Consider the following 14,094-nt stretch of genomic DNA (forward strand, 5'->3'; position numbering starts at 1 on the left):
CTATATAACCTTAACCTAAACATAAAACTTAACCTATAACCTAAACCTTAACCTATAACCTTAACTTATAACCTAAACCTATAACTTAAACTCAATTTCCTAAACCTTAACCTATAACCTAACCTAAACCTAAACCTATAATTAGAACCTGATTTCCTAAACCTAAACCTTAACATATTCTCAAATCCCTAAACCTAAATCTACACCTAATCATAATCTCAACTCCCTAACCTAAACCTAAACCAAAACTTGAAAACCCAAACCTAAACCCGATCCCGAACCGGAACCGATTTCCTAAACCTAAACTTATAACCTTAACCTAAACCTATTCTCAAATCTCAAAACCTATAACCTAAACCTAAACCTTAACCTAAACCTAAACCTTAACCTATAACCTAAACTCAATTTCCTAAACCTAAACCTTAACGTATTCTCAAATCCCTAAACCTAAACCTACACCTAATCCTAATCTCAACTCCCTAACCTAAACCTAAACCAAAACTTGAAAACCCAAACCTAAACCCAATCCCGAACCCGAACCCGATTTCCTAAACCTAAACTTATAACCTTAACCTAAACCTATTCTCAAATCCCAAAACCTATAACCTAAACCTAAACTTAAACCTTAATCTAAACCAAAACCTTAACCTATAACCTAACTTAAACCTAAACCTATAACCCGAACCCAATTTCCTAAACCTAAACCTTAACGTATTCTCAAATCCCTAAACCTAAACCTACACCTAATCCTAATCTCAACTCCCTATCCTAAACCTAAACCGAAACTTGAAAACCCTAACCTAAACCTGTTCCCGAACCCGAACCCGATTTCCTAAACATAAACTTATAACCTTAATCTAAACCTATTCTCAAATCACAAAACCTATAACCTAAACCTAAACCTATATAACCTTAACGTAAACTTAAAACTTAACCTATAACCAAAAACTTAACCTATAACCTTAACTTATAACCTAAATTTATAACATAAACTCAATTTCCTAAACCTTAACCTATAACCTAACCTAAACCTAAACCTATAACTCGAACCTGATTTCCTAAATCTAAACCTTAACATATTCTCAAATCCCTAAACATAAACCTACACCTAATCTTTATCTCAACTCCCTAACCTAAACCTAAACCTAAACTTGAAAACTCAAACCTAAACCCAATCCCGAAACCGAACCAGATTTCCTAACCAAAACTTATAACCGTAACCTAAATCTATTCTCAAATCCCAAAACCTATAACCTAAACTTAAACCTAAACCTATAACCTAAACTCAATTTCCTAAACCTTAACCTATGACCTAACCTAAACCTAAACCTATAACCCGAACCCAATTTCCTAAACCTAAACCTTAACGTATTCTCAAATCCCTAAACCTAAACCTACACCTAATCCTAATCTCAACTCCCTAACCTAAACCTAAACCTAAACTTGAAAACCCAAACCTAAACCCAATCCCAAAACCGAACCCGATTTCCTAAACCTAAACCAATTCTCAAATCCCAAAACCTATAACCTAAACCTAAACCTAAACCTTAATCTAAACCTAAACCTTAACCAATAACCTAAACCTATAACCTAAACCTTAACCTAAAGCCTAACCTAAACCTAAACCTATAACCCGAACCCGAATTCCTAAACCTAAACCTCAACGTATTCTCAAATCCCTAAACCTAAACCTACACCAAATCATAATCTCAATTCCCTAACGAAAACCTAAACCTAAACTTGAAAACCCAAACCTAAACCGATCCCGATTTCCTAAACCTAAACTTATAACCATAACCTAAACCTATTCTCAAATCTCAAAACTTATAACCTAAATCTAAACCTATATAACCTTAACCTAAACTTAAAACTTAACCTATAACCTAAACCTTAACCTATAACCTTAACTTATAACCTAAACCTATAACCTAAACTCAATTTCCTAGACCTTAACCTTTAACCAATCCTAAACCTAAACCTATAATTCGAACCTGATTTCCTAAACCTAAACCTCAACATATTCTCAAATCCCTAAACCTAAATCTACACCTAATCATAATCTCAACTCCCTAACCTAAACCTAAACCAAAACTTGAAAACCCAAACCTAAACACGATCTCGAACCAGAACCGATTTGCTAAACCTAAACTTATAACCTTAACCTAAACCTATTCTCAAATCCCAAAACATATAGCCTAGACCTAAACCTAAACCTAAACCCATAACCTAAACTCTATTTCCTAAACCTTTACCAATAACCTAACCTAAACCTAAACCCATAACCCGAACCCCATTTCCTAAACCTAAACCTTAGCGTATTCTCAAATCCCAAAACCTAAACCTACACGTAATCCTAATCTCAACTCCCTACCCAAAACCTAAACCAAAACTTGAAAACCCAAACCTAAACCCAATCCCGAACCCGAACCCGATTTGCTAAACCTAAACCTATAACCTTAACCTAAACCTATTCTCAAATCCCAAAACCAAAAACCTAAACATAACCTAAACCTTAATCTAAACCTAAACCTTAACCTATAACCTAAACCTTTCGCTATAACCTAACCTAAACCTAAACCTATAACCCGAACACGATTTCCTAAACCTAAACCTTAACATATTCTCAAATCCCTAAACCTCAACCTACACCTAATCCGAATCTCAACTCCCTAACTAAACCTAAACCTAAACTTGAAAACCCAAACCTAAACCTGATCCCGAACCCGAACCCGATTTCCTAAACTTAAACTTATAACCTTAACCTAAACCTATTCTCAAATCACAAAACCTATAACCTAAACCTAAACCTATATAACCTTAACCTAAACATAAAACTTAACCTATAACCTAAACCTTAACCTATAACCTTAACTTATAACCTAAACTTATAACTTAAACTCAATTTCCTAAACCTTAACCTATAACCTAACTTAAACCTAAACCTATAATTAGAACCTGATTTCCTGAACCTAAATCTTAACATTTTCTCAAATCCCTAAACCTAAATCTACACCTAATCATAATCTCAACTCCCTAACCTAAACCTAAACCAAAACTTGAAAACCCAAACCTAAACCCGATCCCGAACCGGAACCGATTTCCTAAACCTAAACATATAACCTTAACCTAAACCTATTCTCAAATCTCAAAACCTATAACCTAAACCTAAACCTTAACCTAAACCTAAACCTTAACCTATAACCTAAACTCAATTTCCTAAACCTTTACCAATAACCTAACCTAAACCTAAACCTATAACCAGAACGGCATTTCCTAAACCTAAACCTTAACGTATTCTCAAATCCCTAAACCTAAACCTACACCTAATCCTAATCTCAACTCCCTAACCTAAACCTAAACCAAAACTTGAAAACCCAAACCTAAACCCAATCCCGAACCCGAACCCGATTTGCTAAACCTAAACTTATAACCTTAACCTAAACCTATTCTCAAATCCCAAAACCTATAACCTAAACCTAAACTTAAACCTTAATCTAAACCAAAACCTTAACCTATAACCTAAACCTTTCCCTATAACCTAACTTAAACCTAAACCTATAAATCGAACCCAATTTCCTAAACCTAAACCTTAACGTATACTCAAATCCCTAAACCTAAACCTACACCTAATCCTAATCTCAACTCCCTAACCTAAACCTAAACCGAAACTTGAAAAGCCTAACCTAAACCTGTTCCCGAACCCGAACCCAATTTCCTAAACATAAACTTATAACCTTAATCTAAACCTATTCACAATTCACAAAACCTATAACCTAAACCTAAGCCTATATAACCTTAACATAAACTTAAAACTTAACCTATAACCAAAAACTTAACCTATGACCTTAACTAATAACCTAAATTTATAACAAAAACTCAATTTCCTAAACCTTAACCTATAACCTAACCTAAACCTAAACCTATAACTCGAACCTGATTTCCTAAATCTAAAAATTAACATATTCTCAAATCCCTAAACCTAAACCTACACCTAATCTTTATCTCAACTCCCTAACCTAAACCTAAACCTAAACTTGAAAACGCAAACCTAAACCCAATCCCGAAACCGAACCCGATTTCCTAACCAAAACTTATAACCGTAACCTAAATCTATTCTCAAATCCCAAAACCTATAACCTAAACTTAAACCTAAACCTATAACCTAAACTCAATTTCCTAAATCTTAACCTATGACCTAACCTAAACCTAAACCTATAACCCGAACCCAATTTCATAAACCTAAACCTTAACGTATTCTCAAATCCCTAAACTTAAACCTACACCAAATCCTCATCTCAACTCCCTAACCTAAACCTAAACCGAAACTTGAAAACCCAAACCTAAACCCGATCCCGAACCAAAACCCGATTTCATAAACTAAAACTTGTAACCTTAACCTAAACCTATTCTCAAATCTCAAAACCAATAATCTAAACCTAACCCTATATAACCTTAACCTAAACATAAAACTTAACCTATAAGCTAAACCTTAACCTATAACCTTAACTTATTACCTAAACCTAAAACTTAAACACAATTTACTAAACCTTAACCTATAACCTAACCTAAACCTAAACCTATAACTCGAACCTGATTTCTTAAACCTAAACCTTAACATATTCTCAAATCCCTAAACCAAAACCTACACCTAATCCAAATCTCAACTCCCTAACCTAAACCTAAACCTAAACTGGAAAACCCAAACCTAAACCCAATCCTGAACCCGAACCCGATTTCCTAAACCTAAACTTATTACCTTAACCTAAATCTATTCTTAAATCCCAAAACCTTAACCTAAACCTAAACCTAAACCTTAACCTAAACCTAAACCTTAACCTATAACCTAAACCTATAACTTAAACTCAATTTCCTAAACCTTAACCTATAACCTAACCTAAACCTAAACCTATAACCCGAACCACATTTCCTAAACCTAAAACTTAACGTATTCTCAAATCCCTAAACCTAAACCCACACCTAATCCTAATCTCAACTCCCTAACCTAAACCTAAACCTAAACCTAAACCTGAAAACCCAAACTAAACCCGATCCCGAACCAGAACCCGATTTCCTAAACCTAAACCTATAACCTTAACCAAAACCTATTCTCAAATCTGAAAACCTATAACCTAAACCTAAACCTATATAACCTTAACCTAAACTTAAAACTTAACATATAACCTAAACCTTAACATATAACCTTAACTTATAACCTAAACCTATAACTTAAACTCAATTTCCCAAACCTTAACTTATAACCTAACCTAAACCTAAACCTATAACTCGAACTTGATTTCCTAAACCTAAACCTTAACATATTCTCAAATCCCTAAACCTAAACCTATACCTAATCCTAATCTCAACTCTCTAACCTAAACCTAAACCTAAACTTGAAAACCCAAACCTAAACCCAATCTCGAACCCGAACCCGATTTCCTAAACCTAAACTTATAACCTTAACCTAAATCTATTCTCAAATCCCAAATCCTATAACCTAAACATAAACCTAAACCTTAACATAAACCTTAACCTTAACCTATAACCTAAACCTATAACCTTAACTCAATTTCCTAAACCTCAACCTATAACCTAACCTAAACCTAAACATATAACCCGAACCCAATTTCCAAATCCTAAACCTTAACTTATTCTCAAATACCTAAACCTAAACATACACCTAATCCTATTCTCAACACCCTAACCTAAACCTAAACCTCAACTTGAAAACTCAAACCTAAACCCGATCCCGAACCCGCAACCGATTTCCTAAACTTAAGCTTATAACCATAACCTAAACCTATTCTCAAATCTCAAAATGTATAACCTAAACCTAAACCTATACAACCATAACTTAGACTTAAAACTTAACCTAAGACCTAAACCTTAACCTATAACTTTAACTTATAACCTAAACCTATAACTTAAACTCAATTTCCTAAACCTTAAACTATAACTTAACCTAAACCTACACCTATAACTCGAACCTGATTTCCTAAACCTAAACCTTAACATATTCTCAAATCCCAAAACCTAAACCTACACCTAATCCTAATCTCAACTCCCTAACCTAAACCTAAACCTAAACTTGAAAACCCAAACCTAAACCCAATCCCGAACCCGAACCCGATTTCCTAAACCTAAACTTATAACCTTAACCTAAATCTATTCTCAAATCCTAAAACCTATAACCTAAACCTAAACCTAAACCTTAACTTAAACCTAAACCTTAACCTATAACCTAAACCTATAACCTAAACTCAATTTCCTAACCCTTAACCTATAACCTAACCTAAACCTAAACATATAACCCGAACCCGATTTCCTAAACCTAAACCTTAACACATTCTCAAATCCCTAAACCTAAACCTACACCTAATCCTAATCTCGACTACCTAACCTAAACTTAAACTTAAACTTGGAAACCCAAACCTAAACCCGATCCCTAAACCGAACCCGATTTCCTAAACCTAAACTCATAAGTTTAACCTAAACCTATTCTCAAATCTCAAAGCCTGTAACCTAAACCTAAACCTATATAACCTTAACCTAAACTTAAAACTTAACCTATAACCTAAACCTTAACCTATAACCTTAACTTATAACCTAAAACTATAACTTAAATACAATTTCCTAAACCTTAACCTATAACCTAACCTAAACCTAAACCTATAACTCGAACCTGATTTCCTAAACCTAAACCTTAACATATTCTCAAATCCCTAAACGGAAACCTACACCTAATCCTAATCTCAACTCCCTAACCTAAACCTAAACCTAAACCTAAACTTGAAATCCCAAACCTAAACCCAATCCCGAAGCTGAACCAAATTTCCTAAACCTAAACTTATAACCTTAACCTAAATCTAATCTCAAATCCCAAAACCTATAATCTAAACCTAAACCTAATCCTTAACTTAAGCCTAAACCTTAACCTATAACCTAAACCTATAACCTAAACTCAATTTCCTAAACCTTAACCTATAACCTAACCTAAACTTAAACCTATAACCGGAACTCGATTTCCTAAACCTAAACCTTAACTTATTCTCAAATCCCTAAACCTAAACCTACACCTAATCCTAATCTCAACTCTCTAGCCTAAACCTAAACCTAAACTTGAAAACCCAAACCTAAACCCGATCCCGAACCCGAACCCGATTTCCAAAACCTAAACTTATAACCTTAACCTAAACCTATTCTCAAATCACAAAACCTATAACCTAAACTTAAACCTATATTACCTTAACCTAGACTTAAAACTTAACCTATAACCTAAACCTTAACCTATAACCTTAACTTATAACATAAACCTATAACTTAAACTCAATTTTCTAAACCTTAACCTATAACCTAACCTAAACCTAAACCTATAACCCGAACCTGATTTCCTAAACCTAAACTTTAACGTATTCTCAAATCCCTAAACCTAAACCTACACCTAATCCTAATCTCAACTCCCTAACCTAAACCTAAACCTAAACTTGAAAACCCAAACCTAAACCCAATCCCGAACCCGAACCCGATTTCCTAAACCTAAACTTATAACCTTAACTTAAACCTATTCTCAAATCTCAAAACCTATAACCTAAACCTAAACCTAAACCTTAACCTATAACCTAAACTCAATTTCCTAAACCTTAACCTATAACCTAACCTAAACCTAAACCTATAGTCCAAACCCGATTTCCTAAACCTACACCTTAATGTATTTTCAAATCCCTAAACCCAAACCTACACCTAATCCTAATCTCAACTCCCTAACCTAAACCTAAACCTAAACTTGAAAATCCAAACCTAAACCCGATCCCGAACCCGATTTCCTAAACCTAAACTTATAACCTTAACCTAAACCTATTCTCAAATCTCAAAACCTATAACCTAAACCTAAACCTATATAACCTTAACCTAAACCTAAAACTTAACCTATAACTTAAACCTAAACCTTAACGTATTCTTAAATCCCTAAACCTAAACCTACACCTAATCCTAATCTCAACTCCCTAACCTAAACCTAAACCTAAACTTGAAAACCCAAACCTAAACCCAATCCCGAACCCGAACCCGATTTCCTAAACCTAAACTTATAACCTTAACCTAAACCTATTCTCAAATCCCAAAACCTATAACCTAAACCTAAACCTAAACCTTAACATAAACCTAAACCTTAACCTATAACTTAAACTCAATTTCCTAAACCTTAACCTATAACCTAACCTAAACCTAAACCTATAACCCAAACCCGATTTCCTAAACCTAAACCTTAACGTATTCTTAAATCCCTAAACCTAAACCTACACCTAATCATCATCTCAACTCCCTAACCTAAACCTAAACCCAAACTTGAAAACCCAAACCTAAACTCGATCCCGAACCCGAACCCGATTTCCTAAACCTAAACTTATAACCTTAATCTAAACCTATTCTCAAATCTCAAAACCTATAACCTAAACCTAAACCTGTATAACCTTAACCTAAACTTAAAACTTAACATATAACCTAAACCTTAACCTATAACCTTAACTTATAACCTAAACCTATAACCTAAACTCTATTTCCTAAACCTTAACTTATAACCTAACCTAAACGTAAACCTATAACCAGAACCCGATTTCCTAAACTTAAACGTTAACGTATTCTCAAATCTCTAATCCTAAACATACACCTAATCCTAATCTCAACTCCCTAATTTAAACCTAAACCTAAACTTAAACTTCAAAACCCAAACCTAAACCCGATCCCGAACCATGTGGATCAGATTGTTTGTTTTTGGATGAATGTAGTTTATGTTTGGATGGATTTACTAGTTTGGGTTTAGATGGATGTGAATGTGAATATGATGAAATATATTATATAACAGTTGTATATCAGGATGAATATGATGAAATATATTGTAACAGGTGTATATCAGGAATTTTATGCAAAATTTTGTGTTGGAATTTTTTTTAAAAAGAGACTTTTAGCGACAAAAATTTTCGCAGCTAAAAGTTTTGCAAAATATTTTTAGCGATGAAAATTTTCGTAACTAATAGTTTTGCAAAATATTTTTAGTGACGAAAATTTCCGTAGCTAAAAGTTATGTAAATATTTTTAGTGACGAAAAGTTTCGTAGCTAAAAGTTTTGCAAAATATTTTTAGCGATGGAAATTTTTATAGCTAAAAGTTATGCAAAACTTTTAGCGACGAAAAAGTTTTGCAAAATATTTTCAGAGTTTAACATTCATTTTTTAGCGACGAAAATATTCGTCGCTAAAAGTTTTGCAAAAGTTTTTTTGCGATGAAAATTTTCGTCGGTAAAAAAACTTTTAGCAACGAATATTTTCGTCGCTAAAAAGCTTCCATTTAGCAACGATTAAAATTTTTCATCACTAAAAACCATTTGCTTCGGACTTTTAGCGACGAATTTAGCAATGAAAATTTTCATCGCTAAAACTTTTTAGCTACGTAAATTTAGCTTTTAGCGATGAAAATTTTCATTGCTAAAGGTGAGATTTCTTGTAGTGTCCTAATCTTAACTCCTTAAACTAAACCTAAACCTAAACTTGGAAACCCAAACCAGAAAAGTTTTTCAACATATCATATATTATTTTAGGTAGGAGAAGCTACTTTAGCAAACTAACCCCACTACGCCAGGTTGCCCATGCCGAATTTATGAGATTTTTTTTGATGAATTGTCAAAAGTCTATTTTATTTTCATTTTTACTATAAATGGTAAGTTTTAGATCGCATATAATTTTTGATCCTTCTAAGTTGTAAGAGACGTGCCAACATGAAAAGGGCTCCGAAAAATTAGGAGAATAATGTGGTTAGGCCAAATTAGGCTGTTACTACTTTTAGCAGAAAACCATGAAGTCTAGTAGGAATGGATATCGTCTGTAAATAGTAAGTTTACTTTTTATACTAAGTCACATATTTTAGTGTGTTTGAGTTGGAGTTTTGAGTTTAAAAGTCCATCCTAGGTTTGAACACATTACTCATGTCAGATTTTGCCATAGTTTAGAAGATTTGTAGGTACATTTTTTATTTCTTCATATATAAGTGTTTTTTTTATCTTTCTTCCTTTTGAGATGTGTACAAAGGCATGCTTGTTTGATTGTGTCTACAAATACTATTTTATACAGGCTAATAAGCTAAAGAAGTCAATAGAGGATGAAATTCATTTTCTCAAGGGAAGGGTTTTAGAACTTGAAAGTGATCTTGTGTCGAAGTCCACAGAAGTTACATCTGCAGTTTCAAAGAAAGAAGAAGCTCTATCTTCTGCATTTGCTGAAATTGACCGTTTGAAGGAAGAAAATTCTGTAAAAACATGAGCATTATTGAATGCATATGGAGGGTGTTTACTGTGTTGAAGTGTATTTGTTTCTTGCACATGAGGGCACGCCTTAGTTGTAATTCTTATGATAGGTTGAGCAAAGTGAAGTATTGTTTATTTAGAAATGTGAATGTAGGATGCATTGTATGATTTGATTGCTATTTGTAATAAATGCATCAGTTTTTTTTCTGATTGCATTTTATGTACTATTTCTATCAGCATTAAGCTTAGATGAGTCATTAATCACAGTAGGTTCTTGCAATGGAAACAAGTCGTATTATTACAATTTAAAAAAAAAAATAGCTACGAATATAATCCATAACTATAGCTACGGCTTATGTCCATAGCTATTTGTATCTATTGCTATGGATATAATCCGTAGCTATTGGTATCTATTGCTATGGATATTATCCGTAGCTATTGGTATCTATTGCTACGGATATAATCTATAATTATACCTTTAGCTACCCCACTAATAGCGACGGACGTGCTACGGATCATATCTGTAGCAAAAGGGCTTTTGCTACGGTTTTTGGCCGTAGCCTTTGTCCATTTTTCTTGTAGTGTATCTTAATATATCTACTTAGATCCACATCAATCATCAGATTTCTAAACTCTAAATATGTAGGACTCCAAATTTTAGATTGATCTAACCATCAGATAGGTCACACCAATAAGAGGAAATCCTATATAATGAATCATACGTTGTATATTTTGTCGGATATCGAATGGGTGAGATCTAGTCTGTACAATCTATCCAATTTCTTAGATCAAACTACACTGATATCCAGAATATTATATCAATTTGACTATCTAGTGGGCCGTATTAATCCGATATCTATTATTATCAAATTCTATAAATTTGATTATGAGGAACATGAGTGGTTCAAATCAGTTGATCAATGGACCTTTCTATCTCTTCATTGATCAAGGGAGGGTCAATGATTGGTATGGATCTGTCCAACAAGCATAATTGGACCATAAATATTAAATTAATAAAAATTTTCAATTTTTCTAATCAGTTCATAAAAAAATGAATCGAATCTGGTTTCTGTTGAACTTTCGATTGGTATCAATTCAATCGATAGAGTCAACTTTTATCCAAAGACTGAAAGTTCAAATTTTTATTCATGTCGATTCAATCGATAGACCTTCAATTTTAGTCATTCAATCAACCGTGTTGTCGATCTAATCAACAGACAATTGAATTAGATCTGTCCGATTGCAAAATTTAGAATCCGATTTAATGAACCCTTAAAACTATATATCAAAGTAAATTGCGCATGTCTACAGCACTTAAATATCATTGAATGGTGGCCAACCACTATTATATGATCAAGTGGGTTCCACATTAGCTTATAATGCTTACAAATTCTGTGTCATGCCCCAGACTCAGTAACCGGACTCACAAGGAACCCGATGGCCGGTTCTGGCCGCAACAGCCTCCGTAGTACCCCATTCTCGGCTCCTGAGGTAGGTTCTGATCCTGGGATCCTACAAGGAGGATTTTCATAACAGTATAATCACTTCCAATGTGAGCATACCCAAGATTACAGCAAGTACATCTGAGAATAACAAAGGCACATATCACAAAATCCACTAAAAATTTGAACTTTTACAATCATCCAAAAGGTCCAAAAGGACATACATGAGAATAAAAGGAAAAGAGAGAGAAATCAGCAACACTGGAGTCCTCACTGCTCAACTCTACTCCACGCTCTGCTGCTACGGCGCCTACCTAGAGTCTCCTGCACGCATCAATCGTGCATAAGCTTATAGAAGCTTAGAGGGTGGTGTAAGTGTGTGACAATGGTGCATAGAAGAATAGTAGGAGGTATAAGGAGAGAAGCATGATTAATGAACATATCACTAGTCTTACCAAGGCTTATCATGAATGCGATGCAATTAGTAATGGGTGTCATACCAAGGCAATGTATGAAGGGGGCTTGTACAGCCAATGCTCATGCGATGCAAGTAATGTCAGTGCTCATATCTAAACCATAAGTCAAGTACATTTTCAATCATAAGGAAATCACCGGGGTCCATTACACTGCTGAATGACTGCCGCTTTGTAAACCCCGCACAGTCAAACGAGCATAAGAGACCTCACTACCCGCCTGTGGACAACCAATCACCAACAAGGCCTGAAGGTAGCGGACCCATTTACGAGCTGGTCAGACTCAGCCTAGCAATGCCTCCTCACACCAGGCAAGTAAGGCCACACCCCTATCCAACCGACTACACGACAGTGAGAGTCGCGGCCTAACGATATAAAGCCGTCATGCACTCATGTATTTCACCCGATCACGGCATTGGAGCAGATCCTTGGTACCATGGAAGTTTTAGAAATTTCACCCATGGGCATCGTATGCACTCGGTATGCTCAACTAATATTTTCGATGTCTAGACATACGGCCATCCACGAATACCCCTGTGGAGGTAAGACCCTAATGAAGTAAGGGCGGATATCCACAAGCTATGCAATGCCAGATGCATGAATCACACAATCACCCATGCATCAATTCCAAGCATTCATCTCTTGGGGAGATAGCAACATGTCCTACATAATGACACAGCCATGGCCAATCATACCTCAACCAAGCATGCATATGATGCGTATGGGAGTGGCCCATGAAGATGAATAGGGGTGCCGATGAGGTGAAGATGAACTCTCTACCTAACTATGAAGGGTCTAGGTACTTAACTAATTCTTCATAAGGAATACAACCTCTAGTGGGGGCCCATATACCTGGGGTAGCCCACGAGACTAAGAACCTAGACTAAGGACCACGAGACTAATGGTATAGGTCTAAATAGATGAAACGGGCTTAGCAAGGGTCTATGGTGGGCCTTTAACCACCTATAGAAGCCCATGGGCCTACCTTAGAGCCACCAATGTGGACATCCAACCACAATTGGTCCCCAAGAGTTAGCCCATCTCTAATTGATCATGGATCAAGGCCCAAGGCCCACGCAACATCAGAAATAAGAAATGGGCAGCCATAATCATATCACAAATACTCATGTTGGGCTTCAGAAAGGTGGCCCAAGGCCTATCTACAACATGGGTCCAAGGGAAACACACATAGCCCAACCCATATATACCGCTATGGGCCCATAGGGGAAAGGTTAGGGCCCAACATAAAGGCCACTAATCCCATATATTGTGGTGGTCTAGTGAGCAGCCTATTGCTCAAACCACATGGGCAAATGTCATGCTCTTAGTCAAGTAAGTTGGGCCTAGCAGCCTATTGCTCAAACCACATGGGCAAATGTCATGCTCTTAGTCAAGTAAGTTGGGCCTACAACCCTGCCCAAGTATTAAAGTTGATTTGGTGGGCAACCAAGGGCCCATCTACTTGTGTAATCCGGCCCACTAACCCAACACAATAATATGGTAAAAATGGCCCAAGAGTTCAATGGGCTTATCTGGAAAGTTCTAGCCCAATTGGGCCTAAAGAGTTCAACAACCAGCTACATTCATGGACCCGATTAAATTCAATTGTGGTGGGCCTCAAAAGTGCATTTATCAAGCCCAATATTTAAGGAACCAAAGGTATAAATTATTCTCTCTAAGATCTTCACAATGTGGTGGGCCCCACTCTTCAAAATTTCAGCCCAAAGGCCAATCATAATTATAACAAGTTGTTGGATTTTTTTAACCCAACAGGTTTATGGGCTTATTGGAGTCCAGTAATTGTTTCATTTGATTAAGACATCAGCCCAAGTGGTCCAGCTATCAAGTCAGAGGGCCCCACCACATAGGGTTATATCATACTACAAAA

At 35.5% G+C, this 14,094-nt stretch overlaps 1 long non-coding RNA gene across 2 annotated transcripts in view; it reads left to right on the forward strand.

Moving 5' to 3' along the window:
* The window catches only part of LOC131243576 (uncharacterized), a 55,361-nt gene extending 44,865 nt beyond the window's left edge, over positions 1-10,496 (forward strand). The window contains exons 1-2 of one of the 2 annotated variants that reach the window (XR_009170130.1): positions 9,738-9,879; positions 10,119-10,496. This is a non-coding gene — a long non-coding RNA (uncharacterized LOC131243576). Of the gene's footprint in view, positions 1-9,737; positions 9,880-10,118 lie in introns of those variants that run through there. The other variant, XR_009170131.1, reaches the window with a different exon arrangement.
* The last annotated feature ends 3,598 nt before the right edge of the window (positions 10,497-14,094 follow it).

The sequence above is a fragment of the Magnolia sinica genome, chromosome 1, assembly GCF_029962835.1.
Source record: "Magnolia sinica isolate HGM2019 chromosome 1, MsV1, whole genome shotgun sequence".
NCBI lineage: Eukaryota > Viridiplantae > Streptophyta > Magnoliopsida > Magnoliales > Magnoliaceae > Magnolia > Magnolia sinica.